The following is a 20,120-nucleotide window of genomic DNA, read 5'->3' as shown; positions in this document are numbered from 1 at the left end:
TGTCTACTTTCCAAAATGGGGTCACTTGTGGGGTAGTTATACTGCCCTGGCATTCTAGGGGCCCAGATGTGTGAGAAGAAGTTTGCAATCAAAATCTGTAAAAAATGACCGGTGAAATCTGAAAGGTGCACTTTGGATTGTGTGCCCCTTTGCCCACCTAGGCTGCAAAAAAGTGTCACACATCTGGTATCTCCGTACTCAGGAGAAGTTGGGGAATGTGTTTTGGGGTGTCATTTTACATATACCCATGCTGGGTGAGATAAATATCTTGGTCAAATGCCAACTTTGTATAAAAAAATGGGAAAAGTTGTCTTTTGCCGAGATATTTCTCTCACCCAGCATGGGTATATGTAAAATGACACCCCAAAACACATTCCCCAACTTCTCCTGAGTACGGCGATACCAGATGTGTGACACTTTTTGCAGCCAAGGTGGGCAAAGGGGCACATATTCCAAAGTGCACCTTTCGGATTTTGCAGGCCATTTTTTACACATTTTGATTGCAAGGTACTTTTCACGCATTTAGGCCCCTAGAATGCCAGGGCAGTATAACTACGCCACAAGTGACCCCATTTTGGAAAGAAGACACCCCAAGGTATTCCGTGAGGGGCATGGCGAGTTCTTAGAATTTTTTATTTTTTGTCACAAGTTAGCGGAAAATGATGATTTTATTTTTTTTTCTTACAAAGTCTCATATTCCACTAACTTGTGACAAAAAATAAAAACTTCCATGAACTCACTATGCCCATCACAAAATACCTTGGGGTGTCTTCTTTCCAAAATGGGGTCATTTGTGGGGTAGTTATACTGCCCTGGCATTCTAGGGGCCCAAATGCGTGAGAAGTACTTTGCAATCAAAATGTGTAAAAAATGGCCTGCGAAATCCAAAAGGTGCACTTTGGAATATGTGCCCCTTTGCCCACCTTGGCTGCAAAAAAGTGTCACACATGTGGTATCGCCGTACTCAGGAGAAGTTGGGGAATGTATTTAGCGGTGTCATTTTACATATACCCATGCTGGGTGAGAGAAATATCTCGGCAAAAGACAACTTTTCCCATTTTTTTATACAAAGTTGGCATTTGACCAAGATATTTATCTCACCCAGCATGGGTATATGTAAAATGACACCCCAAAACACATTCCCCAACTTCTCCTGAGTACGGCGATACCAGATGTGTGACACTTTTTTGCAGACTAGATGCGCAAAGTGGCCCAAATTCCTTTTAGGAGGGCATTTTTAGACATTTGGATCCCCGACTTCTTGTCACGCTTTAGGGCCCCTAAAAAGCCAGGGCAGTATAAATACCCCACATGTGACCCCATTTTGGAAAGAAGACACCCCAAGATATTCAATAAGGGGCATGGCGAGTTCATAGAAATTATTTTTTTTTGCATAAGTTAGCGGAAATTGATTTTTATTTTATTTTTTTCTCACAAAGTCTCACTTTCCGCTAACTTGGGACAAAAATTTCAATCTTTCATGGACTCAACATGCCCCTCACGGAATACCTTGGGGTGTCTTCTTTCCGAAATGGGGTCACATGTGGGGTATTTATACTGCCCTGGCTTTTTAGGGGCCCTAAAGCGTGAGAAGAAGTCTGGAATATAAATGTCTAAAAAATTTGACGCATTTGAATTCCGTGAGGGGCATGGTGAGTTTATGTGAGATTTTATTTTTTGACACAAGTTAGTGGAATATGAGACTTAGTAAGAAAAAACAAACAAAAAAAATAAAAAATATTTCCGCTAACTTGGGCCCAAAGAATGTCTGAATGGAGCCTTACAGGGGGGTGATCAATGACAAGGGGGTGATCACGCATATAGACTTCCTGATCACTTCCCTGTCATTGATCACCCCCCTGTCATTGATCACCCCCCTGTAAGGCTCCATTCAGACGTCCATATGATTTTTACATGGATCGGATCCGCAAAACACATATGGACGTCTGAATGGAGCCTTACAGGGGGGTGATCAATGACAGGGGGGTGATCACCTCATATACACTCCCTGATCACCCCCTGTCATTGATCACCCCCCTGTAAGGCTCCATTACGTCCGTATGTGTTTTGCGGATCTGATCCATGTATCCGTGGATCCGTAAAAATCATACGGACGTCTGAATGGAGCCTTACAGGGGGGTGATCAAGGACAGGGGGGTGATCAATGACAGGGGGTGATCAGGGAGTGTATATGGGTGATCACCCCCCTGTCATTGATCACCCCCCTGTAAGGCTCCATTCAGACGTCCGTATGATTTTTACGGATCCATGGATACATGGATCGGATCCGCAAAACACATGCGGACGTCTGAATGGAGCCTTACAGGGGGGTGATCAATGACAGGGGGGTGATCAATGACAGGGGGTGATCAGGGAGTGTATATGGGTGATCACCCCTCTGTCATTGATCACCCCCCTGTAATGCTCCATTCAGACGTCCGCATGTGTTTTGCGGATCTGATCCATGTATCCATGGATCCGTAAAAATTATACGGACGTCTGAATGGAGCCTTACAGGGGGGTGATCAATGACAGGGGGGTGATCAATGACAGGGAAGTGATCAGGAAGTTTATATGCGTGATCACCCCCTTGTCATTGATCACCCCCCCTGTAAGGCTCCATTCAGACGTCTGTATGCGTTTTGCGGATCCGATCCATGTATCCGTGGATCCGTAAAAATCATACGGACGTCTGAATGGAGCCTTACAGGGGGGTGATCAATGACAGGGGGGTGATCAATGACAGGGAAGTGATCAGGAAGTTTATATGCGTGATCACCCCCTTGTCATTGATCACCCCCCCTGTAAGGCTCCATTCAGACGTCTGTATGCGTTTTGCGGATCCGATCCATGTATCCGTGGATCCGTAAAAATCATACGGACGTCTGAATGGAGCCTTACAGGGGGGTGATCAATGACAGGGGGGTGATCAATGACAGGCGGTGATCAGGGAGTGTATATGGGTGATCACCCCTCTGTCATTGATCACCCCCCTGTAAGGCTCCATTCAGACGTCCGCATGTGTTTTGCGGATCCGATCCATGTATCCATGGATCCGTAAAAATCATACGGACGTCTGAATGGAGCCTTACAGGGGGGTGATCAATGACACACTTTTGCATAAGTTAGCGGAAATTGATTTTTATTTTATTTTTTTCTCACAAAGTCTCACTTTCCGCTAACTTGGGACAAAAATTTCAATCTTTCATGGACTCAACATGCCCCTCACGGAATACCTTGGGGTGTCTTCTTTCCGAAATGGGGTCACATGTGGGGTATTTATACTGCCCTGGCTTTTTAGGGGCCCTAAAGCGTGAGAAGAAGTCTGGAATATAAATGTCTAAAAAATTTGACGCATTTGAATTCCGTGAGGGGCATGGTGAGTTTATGTGAGATTTTATTTTTTGACACAAGTTAGTGGAATATGAGACTTAGTAAGAAAAAACAAACAAAAAAAATAAAAAATATTTCCGCTAACTTGGGCCCAAAGAATGTCTGAATGGAGCCTTACAGGGGGGTGATCAATGACAAGGGGGTGATCACGCATATAGACTTCCTGATCACTTCCCTGTCATTGATCACCCCCCTGTCATTGATCACCCCCCTGTAAGGCTCCATTCAGACGTCCATATGATTTTTACATGGATCGGATCCGCAAAACACATATGGACGTCTGAATGGAGCCTTACAGGGGGGTGATCAATGACAGGGGGGTGATCACCTCATATACACTCCCTGATCACCCCCTGTCATTGATCACCCCCCTGTAAGGCTCCATTACGTCCGTATGTGTTTTGCGGATCTGATCCATGTATCCGTGGATCCGTAAAAATCATACGGACGTCTGAATGGAGCCTTACAGGGGGGTGATCAAGGACAGGGGGGTGATCAATGACAGGGGGTGATCAGGGAGTGTATATGGGTGATCACCCCCCTGTCATTGATCACCCCCCTGTAAGGCTCCATTCAGACGTCCGTATGATTTTTACGGATCCATGGATACATGGATCGGATCCGCAAAACACATGCGGACGTCTGAATGGAGCCTTACAGGGGGGTGATCAATGACAGGGGGGTGATCAATGACAGGGGGTGATCAGGGAGTGTATATGGGTTATCACCCCTCTGTCATTGATCACCCCCCTGTAATGCTCCATTCAGACGTCCGCATGTGTTTTGCGGATCTGATCCATGTATCCATGGATCCGTAAAAATCATACGGACGTCTGAATGGAGCCTTACAGGGGGGTGATCAATGACAGGGGGGTGATCAATGACAGGGAAGTGATCAGGAAGTTTATATGCGTGATCACCCCCTTGTCATTGATCACCCCCCCTGTAAGGCTCCATTCAGACGTCTGTATGCGTTTTGCGGATCCGATCCATGTATCCGTGGATCCGTAAAAATCATACGGACGTCTGAATGGAGCCTTACAGGGGGGTGATCAATGACAGGGGGGTGATCAATGACAGGGAAGTGATCAGGAAGTTTATATGCGTGATCACCCCCTTGTCATTGATCACCCCCCCTGTAAGGCTCCATTCAGACGTCTGTATGCGTTTTGCGGATCCGATCCATGTATCCGTGGATCCGTAAAAATCATACGGACGTCTGAATGGAGCCTTACAGGGGGGTGATCAATGACAGGGGGGTGATCAATGACAGGCGGTGATCAGGGAGTGTATATGGGTGATCACCCCTCTGTCATTGATCACCCCCCTGTAAGGCTCCATTCAGACGTCCGCATGTGTTTTGCGGATCCGATCCATGTATCCATGGATCCGTAAAAATCATACGGACGTCTGAATGGAGCCTTACAGGGGGGTGATCAATGACAGGGGGGTGATCAATGACAGGGAAGTGATCAGGAAGTCTATATGCGTGATCACCCCCTTGTCATTGATCACCCCCCTGTAAGGCTCCATTCAGACGTCCGCATGTGTTTTGCGGATCCGAGACATGTATCCGCGGATCCGTAAAAATCATACGGACGTCTGAATGGAGCCTTACAGGGGGGTGATCAATGACAGGGGGGTGATCAATGACAGGGGGGTGATCAGGGAGTCTGTATGGGGTGATCAGGGGTGATTAGTGGTTCATAAAGGGTTAATAAGTGACGGGGGGGTGTAGTGTAGTGTAGTGGTGTTTGGTGCTACTTTACTGAGCTGCCTGAGTCCTCTGGTGGTCGATCCAAACAGAAGGGACCACCAGATGACCAGGTAGCAGGTATATTAGACGCTGTTATCAAAACAGCGTCTAATATACCTGTTAGGGGTTAAAAAAATCACATCTCCAGCCTGCCAGCGAGCGATCGCTGCTGGCAGGCTGGAGATCCACTCGCTTACCTTCCGTTCCTGTGAGCGCGCGCGCCTGTGTGCGCGCGTTCAAAGGAAATCTCGGCTCTCGCGGGAGGACGCGTATATGCGTCCACCCAGAAGAGCAGGGCCGCCGCCAGGACGCAATCCTGCATACGGCGGTCCTGAGGAGGTTAAATTACAGGCTCTCTTGTATGACATAATTGGTCTAGTCATGAAATCTGGAATATTTTTATGTTCTGTACTCAGAATTGACCAATGTTTATTGAGAATTTTACTCACATACGGGCTAGAGTCACAAAAGGTAGATACAAAAGGTATTTTCTGGGATTGATCCCTTTTAGTGCCTCGGAATAATTCACTTCGCTCTTTCTGATTTATACGTTTTAGTTGCTGCTGCAGTGTAGATACCAGATAATGCCTCTGTTTAAAACTTTGCATCATTTTATCCAAAGTTTTAAACTGACTATACGGTAATGACCGCACCATCGTCCGAGGATAAGCACTGTCAAACCTGAGGACGGTGTTGCGGTCAGTAGGCTTAGTATAGACCTCAGTACTTAACACGCTGCCAGTGCGTCAAATATTCACATCCAGAAAGTGCATCGTGCTGGGGGAGAATTCCAACGTGAATTGTGTATCGGGAATCAGGCTATTTAAATAATTGTGAAACAATTGTAACTCTGATACTGAGCCCGTCCAAATAACAAAAATATTGTCTATGTATCTCCACCACCTCAGTACATGGCTGAAGTGGTGGGATACATAGACGTGCTGCTCCTCCAAATGAGAGACGACCATGTTGAAGTAAGTGGGGGCCACATTCGTCCCCATGGCCGTCCCCCTAATTTGCATATAATAATCATCTCCAAAAAGGAAATAATTATAATTCAAAATCATTTGTAATAGAGCCAGAAAAAACGTTTGAGCCTCAATAGTATAGTCTGACTTTTCCAAAGCAGATTTCACAACGGCCATACCAATTTTATGCTGTATAAAAGTGTACAGACTGACAATGTCGAAGGAGGCCAGGATGGCGTCCTCCGGCATTGTCACGTCTGCCAAATCCGTGGTGTCCTTTAAATAGGATTTAGAATTAACTACATAAGTCTGTAGGACTTTATCCAAAAGAATGGAGGTGTTACTAAGTAAAGAGCCACGGCCAGAAACTATATGTCTGCTGGGAGGTCACTGTAAATTCTTGTGGATTTTTGGTAACAAATAAAATAAAGGGGTGACTAGATGGTCTATCAGTAGGAACTCACTAAGTTGTTCATCTATGAGGCCTATTTGTGTATATCGGCTGACAAGTGATTTTAATTCACGCTGTATGTCAAATTTGGGGTCCCTTTGGAGTTTGACATATACTGCAGCATCAGATAACTGGCGGGCAACCTCTGCTAAATACATGGAAGTATCCATGACCACCACCGCATCACCCTTGTCGGCTGATTTGATGGTGAGGGAGTGGTCATGGATTAACTGATTAAGTGCCTGTAACTCCTGTTTGGTCACATCTTGTATATCTCTCAGCACCGCGTCTGAGAATACTTCAAACGCTTTGGAAGATATTTGGGGGGAAAAATGTTTTTTCAATCTTAACCCCCAATCAGACAAGCATAACTCATGCATAGACTTAGTAGTGATACTATGTACATCCTGAAAATAAATCTTCAGTTTAATTAATCTAAAAAAATATAACAAATCAGCTTCTAGCTCATACCAATTAATAGCACTAGCTGGACAGAAACTTAGACCCTTTTCTAACAGCTGTAGTTGCACCGGTGTCAAGATATGAGATGAAATATATTTGGATAATATATTTTTTATTCTTTTCACTTACAGGACCCTCGGATGGAAGGGCTTCGCTCAATAGGAAGTTGGATACTTTTGAATCCGCACGGTTTATCCCGCTACAGCTGCATACACACCAGAATTTTGCTGAATTATTTTTTACAAGTGTAACTTTAGGGCTATATTGGATGTTTTTCACCTGATAGGGTTAAAACTAGATGAGTGAGATGAGAGGGCAACGGCTGCCGCTGATCCCCTCCCACTCTACTTATGCTCTTTGGATGACAGTGCATCGCAAGATAGCACGTCACCCGATACTATACCCGGGGTGTTTCATCCTGTTTGATTAGCCGTTGCTTTCGATTTACATATCGATAAAGACGTTTACATATACTCTACTACAGTGAATTGTTATGCGGCGTGTCACGTGATGTCTCCACATAGGATAATGTGATTATCCCTATGGTGACGTCACGGACATGCTCAGCTTCAATTCTATGCTTCAGACGTGACCATGTGATTGCCCTTGTGGTGACATCATGGACATGCGCAGCTTCAGTTCCGGGATGCCCAATCCATGCGGTGATGTCCGCAATATTGTATCCACCTGCCATTGAGCCTGTCCGATTCCATGCCAGGTCTGTTTATAATTGCACTTGCACAGGTGATTATTGTATATTATTGATTGCCACTTGTGTAATATATTATGTTACTGAATAATCACTATACCTGGATGCTCTTGACATATGAGCATTTGTATTGCATATATTGTCTTCCAGGCATGATGTCTTTTTTATATATGTATATGACATTTGTTTGCACATGTTTGTACAATTTATTAATTGTCACTTATGTATGCAAATTTTTACTGACCACATAAAACCCCACAGTTTGATATGATGCATTGCTTGAGAAAGGTCCCAGTAAGCGGACTGAAACGTCGCATTGGGTGAATAAAGATCCACAATTTTTCACCAACGGATGTGCTGCGTTGTCTTAAATTTTTTGTATTGTACACCTTGGTCAGTTGTTTCCATCGCTGGCACCCGATCATTTATTACCAAGAGTGCCCTGGACTTCCATCATTATATATATATATATATATATATATATATATATATGTATATATATATATATTTATAAATATATTCTCAAATACCTTTTATTATTTATAATGGCTTGTCTTCTCTGGGGAGCAATCATCAGGAGTAGAGTTGAGCGGTGTAATGACCGGCAACACACACAGGGAGGAAAAAGGGAAAGTCCTGGCCAAGGGAGAGGGAAAGGTGGTGACCCCTAACTCTCCTTGCGGCTGGCACCTGACTGCCCTGACGTCCCTAGACGGGTTCCTCACCCGTGCGGCGATCACGTGCCTAAACCCTGGCTTTCCCTGAAATGAACCCTAGATAATGAACGGGCCGGTGGGATCGCTAGTCCTCACCACTGCACTAAGAGGGAAACACCAGGGAGAGGACAGACAAACACAGACACCCAGGTGGACGACAACAACTGTCCACAAAGGTCCAACAGGGATCCGGAGGGTAGCGTTCTGGATCAACTACCAGAGAACGCAGCAACACAGCTCCAGTGGGTCAGAATAGATGTCCAGGCAGGAAGCTCTATATCTGGCAACCAGAGAAGTGTGAGAGGGGAATATAAGGAGGATTGGGAGTGCTGGACAAGGAACAGCTGAGAGAAGGAGCTATGGATCCCTGAGTGAGCCAAAAGGGTTTGCAAAGCAAACCCAGAAAGCTACAATAAGGAAACATCCCTATCTTACATAGAGCGTGCAGCCAACCGCTGCGACCTCCTGACCCCGGGTACAACGGAGTCAGGCGTGGCTCTTGACACCCTCGTGACAGTACCCCCCTCTCTACGAGGGGCCTCTGGACACTCAGGACCAGGTCTCTCAGGATGAGAGGCATGAAAAATCCGAACTAGCCTGTCGGCGTTTACCTCAGACGCAGGAACCCACATTCTTTCCTCGGGACCGTAACCTCTCCAGTGCACCAGATATTGGAGAGAGCGGCGGACCCGACGAGAATTAATAATTTTGGATATCTGAAATTCTAAATTACCATCCACGACAACAGGAGGGGGTGGCAACGGTGACGGTTCTAGAGGTGGAACATATTTTTTGAGTAACGACTTATGAAAGACATTATGGATTTTAAAAGTCTGAGGCAACTCCAGGCGAAAAGCCACGGGGTTGATGATGGCTACAATCTTGTACGGACTAATAAACCTAGGACCCAGTTTCCAAGAGGGAACCTTCAATTTGATATTCCTAGTAGATAACCACACATAGTCATTCACTCCTAGGTCCGGACCTGGCGACCGTCTCTTATCAGCCATGCATTTGTATTTACCTCCCATATTTTTCAAGTTAGCTTGCACTTTCTGCCATACCGATGAAAGAGATGATGAAAACCGTTCCTCTTCGGGAACCCCAGAAGACCCCCCCTCTTTGAAAGTACAAAATTGGGGATGAAAACCATATGCACCAAGAAATGGTGACTTGCCAGTGGATTCCTGACGGCGATTATTTATGGCAAACTCAGCTAAGGGTAAATATGATGACCACAACTCTTGGTTTTCAGACACAAAACATCTTAGATATGTCTCCAGGTTTTGGTTGATACGCTCAGTCTGTCCATTCGACTGAGGATGGAAAGCTGAGGAAAAGGACAAGTGAACCCCCAAACGGGAACAAAAAGCTTTCCAAAATTTAGAAATAAACTGGGTTCCCCGATCCGAAACAACATCGGAGGGGACCCCGTGAAGCTTCACGATCTCACTGACGAATACCTGAGCAAGAGTTTTCGCATTAGGTAGTGCGGGTAACGCAATGAAGTGTGCCATTTTGCTAAACCTGTCCACTACTACCAAAATAACTGTTTTACCCGCAGACAAAGGTAAGTCAGTGATAAAATCCATAGACAGATGTGTCCATGGTCTATTGGGAATGACGAGTGGTAATAGAGACCCTGCAGGACGTGTATGTGAAACTTTTGCGCGCGCACAGGTAGAACAAGAAGACACAAAATCCAATACATCCTGACGCAACCTTGGCCACCAAAAACGACGAGACAATAGCTCCAAGGTTGCTTTACCACCCGGGTGCCCAGCAAGTGCCGAATTATGATGTTCCTTTAATAATTCGAGACGTAGGTTCAACGGTACAAACAATTTCTCTGAGGGGCAAGAGACCGGGGCGTCCCCCTGGGCCTCTAACACCTTCCCCTCCAAAGCAGAGTGTACCGCAGAGACAACCACTCCTCTTTGAAGAATGGGCACCGGATCACTCACATTACCCCCTCCAGGGAAACAACGCGATAGTGCATCAGCCTTGGTATTCTTTGCCCCAGGACGATAGGTAATCACAAAGTTAAACCTGGTAAAAAATAGCGACCACCTAGCCTGTCTAGGGGTGAGACGCTTAGCTGATTCAAGGTACAGCAGATTTTTGTGGTCCGTAAACACAGTGACGGGGTGGACTGCCCCCTCTAAGAAGTGACGCCACTCCTCAAACGCAAGTTTAATAGCTAACAGTTCCCTATTGCCAATATCGTAGTTCTGTTCTGCTGCAGATAGTTTTTTAGAAAAGAAAGCACAAGGACGCCATTTTGTCAGGAGACGGACCCTGAGACAGTACAGCCCCCACTCCCACCTCTGATGCATCGACTTCAACAATAAAAGGCTGAGAGACATCAGGTTGGACTAGTACAGGTGCTGAGGTAAACCTCTCTTTTAGAGAGGAAAAAGCAACTTTAGCGGCGTCAGACCATTTAGAAAAATTTGTCCCCTTCCTAGTCATGTCAGTAAGGGGTTTTACGATCACCGAATAATTTTTAATGAATTTCCTATAGAAATTCGCGAAGCCCAAGAACCGTTGTAATGCTTTGAGGTTCTCAGGAAGATCCCAATCTAAAATTGCCTGGACCTTCCTAGGATCCATACGGAAACCTGACGCAGATAAATAATAACCTAGGAATTGTATCTCCTGAACGGCAAAAACACATTTTTCAATTTTAGAATATAATTCATTCGTCCGTAGGACCTGTAGTACTTGTCTGACATGCTCCTCATGTGTTCTCAGATCAGACGAATAAATTAAGATATCATCTAGGTATATTACCACAAACCTGCCGATTAGATGACTAAAAATGTAATTAACGAAATGTTGAAAGACGGCAGGAGCATTGGTCAGGCCGAAAGGCATAACTAGATTTTCATAATGCCCCTCAGGGGTGTTAAAAGCTGTTTTCCACTCATCCCCCTCTTTAATACGAATCAGATTGTAGGCCCCCCTAAGATCGAGTTTGGAGAATCACCTAGCACCCGCAATCTGGTTAAACAGGTCAGGAATGAGAGGAAGAGGGTATGGGTCTCGGATGGTTATCCGATTTAATTCACGAAAATCTAGGCAAGGACGCAGGCCCCCATCTTTCTTTTTAACGAAGAAAAACCCTGCAGCCACGGGTGAAGAAGAGGGTCTGATGTGTCCCTTAGCCAAACTCTCGGAGATATAATCCTTCATGGCTTGTCTCTCTGGACCTGAAAGATTATATAACCTGGTCTTGGGTAATTTTGCGCCAGGAATAAGGTTAACCGGGCAATCATAAGGACGATGAGGTGGTAACTTCTGACAACCCTTTTCAGAAAAAACGTCCTCAAAGTCCGAAACAAAAGTAGGTAGGGTAGCTATGGAGGCGACTAAGCAATTGCTATTTAAGCAATTTTCTCTGCACGGCTCACTCCACTCCAATATCTCCCTGGCCTGCCAATCCACCACTGGATTGTGTGCTACCAACCAGGGAAGACCCAGCACTACCGGAGTGGGAAGCCCCTCCAGAACATAACATGAGAGCATCTCTGGTGGTCCCCTATCCGAAGGTGTAAGTTATGAACAATGTGGGTGAGATTTCTCAGAGACAGAGGAGCAGAATCAATAGCAAATATGGGAATAGGTCTCTGTAGTGTACAGAGAGACAAACCCATAGTGCGGGCAAAATGGACATCTATCAAATTTACCCCTGCTCCACTGTCTAGAAAGAAAGAAATAGTGTCTGTCTTATCACCAAAAACAATAACCGCTGGCAACACAAATTGTGATGTACGTATGGAGGAAACGTATACCCCCCGGCTGACATCCTCCACACAGCCTGGGGTTAGTAGTTTTCCGACGTTTTTTTTGTTTCTGAGGAAAGAAGGACAGACATTAATGAAATGACCCCTCTCCCCACAAAAAAAACAAACCCCACACCTACGGCGAACCGCAGGAGGACGGACCTGACGAGTAGTTCCTCCTAGCTGCATAGGCTCGTCTAAGTCCGTACAGACTAACTGCTGCTTGGGAGGGGTTACCAATGGCTCCGGTTTTTTCAACCTGTCCCTAAGGCATCTATCTATACAGATAGAAAGGGACATAACTGCATCAAGGGAAAAGGGGGTCTCATACAATGCAAGCGCATCCTTAACCCTTTCGGATAACCCAGAGCAGAACTGACTCCTGAGAGCCGGGTCGTTCCATTGGGTATCCATAGCCCACCTACGGAAGTCAGAGCAATACTCCTCTACCGGCCGCTCTCCTTGTAGGAGTCTCCGTAATTTTGATTCAGCCAGTGCGACTCGGTCAGGGTCGTCATATATGAGACCCAAGGCCCCGAAAAACTCATCCACTGACCGAAGCGCCTGAGAATCAGTAGGTAAAGAGAACGCCCAGGACTGCGGGTCCCCCTGCAGCAGGGAAATAACCACACCCACCCACTGTTCTTCATTACCAGAGGAGTAAGGGCGCAGTTTAAAGTATAATTTACAGGCCTCACGGAAAATCAAAAACTTGTCCCTTCCCCCAGAAAATCTGTCAGGGAGAGGGACCTTGGGTTCCGCAACAACCTGGTTACCAGTAGCAACCGCTGGGCTTGCGGTCTGTTGTAATTGCTGCTGTTGCTGGAGGACCGACGCCTTCAATCCTGCCACCTCCAAAGACAGGCCATGAGATTGTTCGGACAGAGCAGCAATTTGATCCATACTGGATTATAAGTAGGTAAAAAAAAAAATATATATATATTTTTTTTTTTTACCTACACAAAAATAAGGGCCAGATATAATGTAATGACCGGCAACACACACAGGGAGGAAAAAGGGAAAGTCCTGCCCAAGGGAGAGGGAAAGGTGGTGACCCCTAACTCTCCTTGCGGCTGGCACCTGACTGCCCTGACGTCCCTAGACGGGTTCCTCACCCGTGCGGCGATCACGTGCCTAAACCCTGGCTTTCCCTGAAATGAACCCTAGATAATGAACGGGCCGGTGGGATCGCTAGTCCTCACCACTGCACTAAGAGGGAAACACCAGGGAGAGGACAGACAAACACAGACACCCAGGTGGACGACAACAACTGTCCACAAAGGTCCAACAGGGATCCGGAGGGTAGCGTTCTGGATCAACTACCAGAGAACGCAGCAACACAGCTCCAGTGGGTCAGAATAGATGTCCAGGCAGGAAGCTCTATATCTGGCAACCAGAGAAGTGTGAGAGGGGAATATAAGGAGGATTGGGAGTGCTGGACAAGGAACAGCTGAGAGAAGGAGCTATGGATCCCTGAGTGAGCCAAAAGGGTTTGCAAAGCAAACCCAGAAAGCTACAATAAGGAAACATCCCTATCTTACATAGAGCGTGCAGCCAACCGCTGCGACCTCCTGACCCCGGGTACAACGGAGTCAGGCGTGGCTCTTGACACCCTCGTGACTAGCGGACACCTGGATGTTCGGGTTCGAGAAGTTCGGCCGAACTTCCCGAAAATGTTCGGGTTCGGGATCCGAATCCGATCCGAACTTCGTCCCGAACCCGAACCCCATTGAAGTCAATGGGGACCCGAACTTTTCGGCACTAAAAAGGCTGTAAAACAGCCCAGGAACGGGCTAGAGGGCTGCAAAAGGCAGCAACATGTAGGTAAATCCCCTGCAAACAAATTTGGATAGGGAAATGAATTAAAATAAAAATTAAATAAATAAAAATTAACCAAAATCAATTGGACAGAGGTCCCATAGCAGAGAATCTGGCTTCACGTCACCCACCACTGGAACAGTCCATTCTCAGATATTTAGGCCCCGGCACCCAGGCAGAGGAGAGAGGTCCCGTAACAGAGAATCTGTCTTCATGTCAGCAGAGAATCAGTCTGCATGTCATAGCAGAGAATAAGGCTTCACGTCAGCCACCACTGCAACAGTCCATTGTCATAAATTTAGGCCCAGCACCCAGGCAGAGGAGAGAGGTCCCGTAACAGACAATCTGGCTTCATGTCAGCAGAGAATCAGTCTTCATATCATAGCAGAGAATCAGGCTTCACGTCAGCCACCACTGCAACAGTCCATTGTCATAAATTCAGGCCCAGCACCCAGGCAGAGGAGAGAGGTCCCGTAACAGACAATCTGGCTTCATGTCAGCAGAGAATCAGTCTGCATGTCATAGCAGAGAATGAGGCTTCACGTCACCCACCACTGCAACAGTCCATTTTCATAAATTTAGGCCCAGCACCCAGGCAGAGGAGAGAGGTCCCGTAACAGAGGATCTGGCTTCATGTCACCAGAGAATCAGTCTGCATGTCATAGCAGAGAATCAGGCTTCACGTCACCCACCACTGCAACAGTCCATTTTCATAAATTTAGGCCCAGCACCCAGGCAGAGGAGAGAGGTCCCGTAACAGAGGATCTGGCTTCATGTCACCAGAGAATCAGTCTGCATGTCATAGCAGAGAATCAGGCTTCACGTCAGCCACCACTGCAACAATCCATTGGCATATATTTAGGCCTAGCACACAGGCAGAGGAGAGAGGTCCCGTAACAGACAATCTGGCTTCATGTCAGCAGAGAATCAGTCTTCATATCATAGCAGAGAATCAGGCTTCACGTCAGCCACCAATGCAACAGTCCATTGTCAGATATTTAGGCCCAGCACCCAGGCAGAGGAGAGAGGTCCCGTAACAGAGGATCTGGCTTCATGTCAGCAGAGAATCAGTCTTCATGTCATAGCAGAGAATCAGGCTTCACGTCACCCACCACTGTAAGAGTCCATTTTCATAAATTTAGGCCCAGCACCCAGGCAGAGGAGAGAGGTCCCGTAACAGACGATCTGGCTTCATGTTAGCAGAGAATCAGTCTGCATGTCATAGCAGAGAATGAGGCTTCACGTCACCCACCACTGCAACAGTCCATTTTCATAAATTTAGGCCCAGCACCCAGGCAGAGGAGAGAGGTCCCGTAACAGAGGATCTGGCTTCATGTCACCAGAGAATCAGTCTGCATGTCATAGCAGAGAATCAGGCTTCACGTCACCCACCACTGCAACAGTCCATTTTCATAAATTTAGGCCCAGCACCCAGGCAGAGGAGAGAGGTCCCGTAACAGAGGATCTGGCTTCATGTCACCAGAGAATCAGTCTGCATGTCATAGCAGAGAATCAGGCTTCACGTCAGCCACCACTGCAACAATCCATTGGCATATATTTAGGCCTAGCACACAGGCAGAGGAGAGAGGTCCCGTAACAGACAATCTGGCTTCATGTCAGCAGAGAATCAGTCTTCATATCATAGCAGAGAATCAGGCTTCACGTCAGCCACCAATGCAACAGTCCATTGTCAGATATTTAGGCCCAGCACCCAGGCAGAGGAGAGAGGTCCCGTAACAGACAATCTGGCTTCATGTCAGCAGAGAATCAGTCTGCATGTCATAGCAGAGAATGAGGCTTCACGTCAGCCACCACTGCAACAATCCATTGGCATATATTTAGGCCTAGCACACAGGCAGAGGAGAGGTTCATTCAACTTTGGGTAGCCTTGCAATATAATGGTAAAATGAAAATAAAAATAGGATTGAATGAGGAAGTGCCCTGGAGTCCAATAATATATGGTTATGGGGAGGTAGTTAATGTCTAATCTGGACAAGGGACGGACAGGTCCTGTGGGATCCATGCCTGGTTCATTTTTATGAACGTCAGCTTGTCCACATTGGCTGTAGACAGGCGGCTGCGTTTGTCTGTAATGACGCCCCCTGCCGTGCTGAATACACGTTCAGACAAAACGCTGGCTGCCGGGCAGGCCAGCACCTCCAAGGCATAAAAGGCTAGCTCTGGCCACGTGGACAATTTAGAGACCCAGAAGTTGAATGGGGCCGAACCATCAGTCAGTACGTGGAGGGGTGTGCACACGTACTGTTCCACCATGTTAGTGAAATGTTGCCTCCTGCTAACACGTTGCGTATCAGGTGGTGGTGCAGTTAGCTGTGGCGTGTTGACAAAAGTTTTCCACATCTCTGCCATGCTAACCCTGCCCTCAGAGGAGCTGGCCGTGACACAGCTGCCTTGGCGACCTCTTGCTCCTCCTCTGCCTTGGCCTTGGGCTTCCACTTGTTCCCCTGTGACATTTGGGAATGCTCTCAGTAGCGCGTCTACCAACGTGCGCTTGTACTCGCGCATCTTCCTATCACGCTCCAGTGCAGGAAGTAAGGTGGGCACATTGTCTTTGTAGCGTGGATCCAGCAGGGTGGCAACCCAGTAGTCCGCACAGGTTAAAATGTGGGCAACTCTGCTGTCGTTGCGCAGGCACTGCAGCATGTAGTCGCTCATGTGTGCCAGGCTGCCCAGGGGTAAGGACAAGCTGTCCTCTGTGGGAGGCGTATCGTCATCGTCCTGCCTTTCCCCCCAGCCACGCACCAGTGATGGACCCGAGCTGCGTTGGGTGCCACCCCGCTGTGACCATGCTTCATCCTCATCCTCCTCCACCTCCTCCTCATCCTCGTCCTCCTCGTCCTCCAGTAGTGGGCCCTGGCTGGCCACATTTGTACCTGGCCTCTGCTGTTGCCAAAAACCTCCCTCTGAGTCACTTCGAAGAGACTGGCCTGAAAGTGCTAAAAATGACCCCTCTTCCTCCTCCTCCTCCTCCTCCTCCTGGGCCACCTCCTCTTCCATCATCGCCCTAAGTGTTTTCTCAAGGAGACATAGAAGTGGTATTGTAACGCTGATAACGGTGTCATCGCCACTGGCCATGTTGGTGGAGTACTCGAAACAGCGCAACAGGGCACACAGGTCTCGCATGGAGGCCCAGTCATTGGTGGTGAAGTGGTGCTGTTCTGTAGTGCGACTGACCCGTGCGTGCTGCAGCTGAAACTCCACTATGGCCTGCTGCTGCTCGCACAGTCTGTCCAGCATGTGCAAGGTGGAGTTCCACCTGGTGGGCACGTCGCATATGAGGCGGTGAGCGGGAAGGCCGAAGTTACGCTGTAGCGCAGACAGGCGAGCAGCAGCAGGATGTGAACGCCGGAAGCGCGAACAGACGGCCCGCACTTTATGCAGCAGCTCTGACATGTCGGGGTAGTTGTGAATGAACTTCTGCACCACCAAATTCAGCACATGCGCCAAGCAAGGGATGTGCGTCAAATTGGCTAGTCCCAGAGCTGCAACGAGATTTCGCCCATTATCACACACCACCAGGCCGGGCTTGAGGCTCACCGGCAGCAACCACTCGTCGGTCTGTTGTTCAATACCCCGCCACAACTCCTGTGCGGTGTGGGGCCTGTCCCCCAAACATATGAGTTTCAGAATGGCCTGCTGACGTTTACCCCGGGCTGTGCTGAAGTTGGTGGTGAAGGTGTGTGGCTGACTGGATGAGCAGGTGGAAGAAGAGGAGGAGGAAGCCGAGAAGGAGGAGGTGGCAACAGGAGGCAAAGAATGTTGCCCTGCGATCCTTGGCGGCGGAAGGACGTGCGCCAAACAGCTCTCCGCCTGGGGCCCAGCTGCCACTACATTTACCCAGTGTGCAGTTAGGGAGATATAGCGTCCCTGGCCGTGCTTACTGGTCCACGTATCTGTGGTTAGGTGGACCTTGCTACAGATGGCGTTGCGCAGTGCACACTTGATTTTATCGGATACTTGGTTGTGCAGGGAAGGCACGGCTCTCTTGGAGAAGTAGTGCCGGCTGGGAACAACATACTGTGGGACAGCAAGCGACATGAGCTGTTTGAAGCTGTCTGTGTCCACCAGCCTAAATGACAGCATTTCATAGGCCAGTAGTTTAGAAATGCTGGCATTCAGGGCCAGGGATCGAGGGTGGCTAGGTGCGAATTTACGCTTTCTATCAAATGTTTGTGAGATGGAGAGCTGAACGCTGGCGTGTGACATGGTTGAGACGCTTGGTGACGGAGGTGGTGGTGGTGGTGTTGGTGGTACATCCCCTGTTTGCTGGGCGGCAGGTGCCAACGTTCCTCCAGAGGCGGAGGAAGAGGCCGAGGCGGCAGCAGCAGAATAGGCCGAGGCGGCAGCAGCAGAAGAGGTAGCAGGGGGAGCCTGAGTGACTTCCTTGGTTTTAAGGTGTTTACTCCACTGCAGTTCATGCTTTGCATGCAGGTGCCTGGTCATGCAGGTTGTGCTCAGGTTCAGAACGTTAATGCCTCGCTTCAGGCTCTGATGGCACAGCGTGCAAACCACTCGGGTCTTGTCGTCAGCACATTGTTTGAAGAAGTGCCATGCCAGGGAACTCCTTGAAGCTGCCTTTGGGGTGCTCGGTCCCAGATGGCGGCGGTCAGTAGCAGGCGGAGTCTCTTGGCGGCGGGTGTTCTGCTTTTGCCCACTGCTCCCTCTTTTGCTACGCTGTTGGCTCGGTCTCACCACTGCCTCTTCCTCCGAACTGTGAAAGTCAGTGGCACGACCTTCATTCCATGTGGGGTCTAGGACCTCATCGTCCCCTGCATCGTCTTCCACCCAGTCTTGATCCCTGACCTCCTGTTCAGTCTGCACACTGCAGAAAGACGCAGCAGTTGGCACCTGTGTTTCGTCATCATCAGAGACATGCTGAGGTGGTATTCCCATGTCCTCATCATCAGGAAACATAAGTGGTTGTGCGTCAGTGCATTCTATGTCTTTCACCGCTGGGGAAGGGCTAGGTGGATGCCCTTGGGAAACCCTGCCAGCGGAGTCTTCAAACAGCATAAGAGACTGCTGCATAACTTGAGGCTGAGACAGTTTCCCTGGTATGCATGGGGGTGATGTGACAGACTGATGGGGTTGGTTTTCAGGCGCCATCTGTGCGCTTTCTGCAGAAGACTGGGTGGGAGATAATGTGAACGTGCTGGATCCACTGTCGGCCACCCAATTGACTAATGCCTGTACCTGCTCAGGCCTTACCATCCTTAGAACGGCATTGGGCCCCACCATATATCGCTGTAAATTCTGGCGGCTACTGGGACCTGAGGTAGTTGGTACACTAGGACGTGTGGATGTGGCAGAACGGCCACGTCCTCTCCCAGCACCAGAGGGTCCACTAACACCACCACGACCATGTCCACGTCCGCGTCCCTTACTAGATGTTTTTCTCATTGTTATGGTTCACCACAACAACAAATATATTATTTGGCCCAATGTATTGTATTCAAATTCAGCGGGATATAAATTTGAGGCCTAGTATTTAGGCGCTGGGTGACCGGTATGGATTTAGTGACAGAATTAGACTTGGAAATGCACAGAAGCGTGTGTGTGAAGTTATTCTGAATGACCCTATGTGCACCTTCAATATGAACTACCCTTTTAGGGATAGATTTCAAATAGCTCTGATATAGCAGAAACCACTAAATTATGAAATTGCTAAATTGGGAATTGTATTTCAACCCAGAACAAGAAATGTGCTTTGACGGACACTAAATATCTTGCCCAGCAACAACAGTACAGCGGTAACGAGAGATTTAGCAGGATATAAATTTGAGGCCTAGTATTTAGGCGCTGGGTGACAGGTATGGGTTTAGTGACAGAATTAGACTTGAAAATACACAGTAGCGGGTGTGTGTGAAGTTATTCTGAATGACCCAATGTGCACCTTGAATATTATATACCCTTTTAGGGATAGATTTCAAATAGCTCTGATATAGCAGAAACCACTAAATTATGAAATTGCTAAATTGGGAATTGTACTTCAACCCAGAACAAAAAATGTGCTTTGACGGACACTAAATAACTTTCCCAGC

This window comes from Bufo gargarizans, chromosome 1 (assembly GCF_014858855.1).
Source record: "Bufo gargarizans isolate SCDJY-AF-19 chromosome 1, ASM1485885v1, whole genome shotgun sequence".
Classification (NCBI taxonomy): Eukaryota; Metazoa; Chordata; class Amphibia; order Anura; family Bufonidae; genus Bufo; species Bufo gargarizans.
Note: the sequence above shows the minus strand (reverse complement) of the source record.